This window comes from Propithecus coquereli, unplaced genomic scaffold (genome assembly GCF_000956105.1).
Source record: "Propithecus coquereli isolate 6110/MARCELLA unplaced genomic scaffold, Pcoq_1.0 Scaffold252, whole genome shotgun sequence".
Lineage (NCBI taxonomy): Eukaryota > Metazoa > Chordata > Mammalia > Primates > Indriidae > Propithecus > Propithecus coquereli.
Genome location: NW_012148086.1, coordinates 4,067,916 through 4,070,979, shown reverse-complemented (window position 1 = coordinate 4,070,979; position 3,064 = coordinate 4,067,916). Strand labels below are relative to the sequence as shown.

Here is a 3,064-nt window from a genome sequence, read left to right as displayed (position 1 = left end):
GATTAAATCTCTGCAGGGAGCAATTTTAAATGATCATGTCCAACAATGAGGGTGCAGGGAAACGGGCACTTGCCCGTGACATGGCACAAGCTTACTATGTTTTCTTCTGATAGTTGTATAGTTTTATTTTTATATTATATTTAGCTCTTTAATCTATCTTTACTTTTATTTTTGTGTATGGTGCATAGATATAACTTTGTTTTTGGCCAAATGATTTGCTAACTACTCCCACATCATTTATTGAATGGCCTATCTCTTCTGATTTGAAATGTCACTGTTATCAGAAACTATTGATTTTCCAATCTATTTGTTTATTCTGCTCCTGTGGAGTTTTTAATAGGTGACTTATGTGATTTCTCCTCAGCTTCTACTTCCTGGTAGCTCAACCTTTACCAGAGTTCCTGTCCATCTTGGCTGGCCAGCAACTTTCTGTGTGCCAGGCGAGTTAATGGTGCCTGGCACACAGGACTCTTGTGAGGACCAGAGAGTAGATAGTTCCAGAAATACTAGCTTTCCACCCCTTTTGCTAGTCCTCCCTTCACATGCTGACAGGCCCTCTGAGCGCAGAAAGCCACAGCAGCTCTTCAGCCAAAACAAGGGCTGGACCCAGAGGGGGAACAGGAAGTCTCAAGCGGGATCTCAAATGTGCCTTGACACTTTTCACCCACTGTCCCAGCCTGGGAGCTGGCAGTCTGTATAGCTTGTCCCTCCCTACCCGAACACACCCCTGGGTCCTTCAGCAAGTTCTCCAGGTTTTGCCTACTTCATAGGATGTTCCCTGAAAGAAAGAAGCTGCACGTCCTACTTTTGGCTGAGTCCCGGGCTCTGTGCCCTCCTGGTTTGAGGAGAAATTACTCCCTCTCTCAAAGTCACTTGTGAGGCATGGGCGCATGGTGGCCTGGCTACTTCCTTGAAAAGAGCGTGGGGAAATAGAACAAAACAAAACAAATATCTCAAAAACATCACTTTCCCACATGTGTATTATTTCTGTCATTTACAAAAATGATCTTAAGTCCAGAGGCAGCCAAAGTTAGACATGTGACATAAAACGTTGTGCCATTTCTGCTCAACAAATATTTATTAAGCACAGAGCAAGGCATCTTTCTCTCTTCTAAAGTTTATGCTTCTGGAGAGTTCTCCACAGAGGCTCAGGTTGGGCTGTTTTGAGGCCCACAGGCCTGTGCTCCAGGCATGAGATGGAGGCGGGAGAATGAGCCCGGCCCCAAGAGCTCCCGGCCCAGGTGGCCTCGACTAGTAGCAATAGCCTCAATAACCATTGGAGCTGGAGGCCAAACACAACAGCATTTTCTAGGCGAGGTTAATCCATGACCAAGGTCTTTATGAGAACATCCTCCCTGGGCCCTTCCCTGACCGGAAAGAGGTGTGGATGGCAGATCTTCAGGGGCACCCTGGAGGGGTGGCTGCTGGCCTGCCTCCCGTGGCCCTGGCTCTCAGCCTGAGCCTTTGCCTCTCCCTGGCCTTCTGCGATGTCACAGCCAGGGGTGGGGTCACTGTCTCTGTTCTCAGGGACACTGGTCAGTGTTAAAGACTTACTGACATGAAATTGAGGCCTTTTGACGGAATTGGAAGAGGGAAACATTGGAAGAGAAGTGAGCGCCTATGAAAGAGTCTGAGTCTGGGATGAACATGGAGAGTGTCTGTTCCCAGCAACTCCAAGACCCAGGCCCAGAAGGAGGAGGCAATCTCATTCTGACCGAGGCCCCAGTGACTCGGAAACCAGGGGCCCACTCTGGAAGCAGAGGAGCCTGGAAGCCTCACGGTCAGAGGGCATGCCGTCCTCAAGTGACAGGCAGTCTCAGGGAACAGCTTCCCTAGGCCTTGGGGGAGGGGTGTCAAGGGACAACTACAAGGGAGACCCTCATGGTCCTTCAGTTCAGGGCCATGGAGTTGATGGAGCCAGCACCCCTGACAGGACCATCAAAGCCATCATTGTCATAGATGTTGGTGGCCGGGGAAGGATGCTTTGGGCAGGAGACCATCCTGGCCTCTGCTGCCTCCTCAGCCAGCTTCTGTTCCAGCACCAGAGCTGGGTTGACATCAGGCCCTGCAGAGAGACAGAGACAAAGGACCGGAATCAGAGAGGCAGGCAGAGGGCACAGGTGGGCGGTGTAGCCAGGAGAGAAAGTCCGGAGAGTGGAAGCTGACCCCAACCTCTGTCTGCATCCGCGCTTGCTCCCCTGCCCTGAAAAACCAGCAGCCAGTTCCAGCCAGCATTATGCCTGGCCCCGCCCCTCTGCCTCTGTGGGCATGCTCAAGGGACACCCTGAGACCTCCCCGCAGGTATTCACAGGCCCTTTCTTCCTGGGACATCCTGTGCTGACACCGCAGCCAACAATCCTTCTGAGAGAAGCTCTTCCTCATTCTGCACAACAAACAGGGCATGAGGGGTCCCCAGGGGGCCCTGTGCCATATGCCTTCCTGGGTCACCACCTATTCAGCCCAAGCTTCAGGGGGTGCCTGGCCTCCCCCATCCCCCAGGCACTCTGCAAACCTCCAGGGAGCAGCCACCACCTGCAGCTCCAAGGCCCTGGGCTCCCTGGTCCAGGCGAACCCCGGCTGCTCCTCCTTGCCCCTCTCGCATCTCACCCACCATCCCCAACACACACACTCTCTCCTTCCAAAGAGGGTCAGGGAGCTCCTACAAGAGGCTGCAGTGTCACGGTTAGGGAACCCCCCAGCCATGTGAGCCCCAACGCCTGCTCCATTTGACCAAGTCTGTGACCTGGAGCAGCTGACTGTTTCCTCACCCGTAAAATGGGAATGATAATACCTACCTCTGGGGATGACAAGAGAATTAAAGACACATATGTTGATGCACAAACACACCCTTCTATTTACAAATGTCTTCTAGTAAACTTATCTTATTATTACCATCTGGTGGAGGATAAAATTGAACTCCCACCTTGCCAACCCTGAGAGCCGGAAACACCCTCATCTTGGCGGGCTCAGATTAAATCTCTGCAGGGAGCAATTTTAAATGATCATGTCCAACAATGAGGGTGCAGGGAAACGGGCACTTGCCCGTGACATGGCACAAGCTTAC

General features: G+C 51.9%; 1 protein-coding gene across 1 annotated transcript in view; it reads right to left on the bottom strand.

Annotated features, from left to right (window-relative positions):
• NPC1L1 (NPC1-like 1) overlaps positions 1 to 3,064 on the bottom strand; it is a 27,451-nt gene that overhangs the window by 3,420 nt on the left and 20,967 nt on the right. The gene's annotated exons all lie outside the window — the stretch shown is intronic.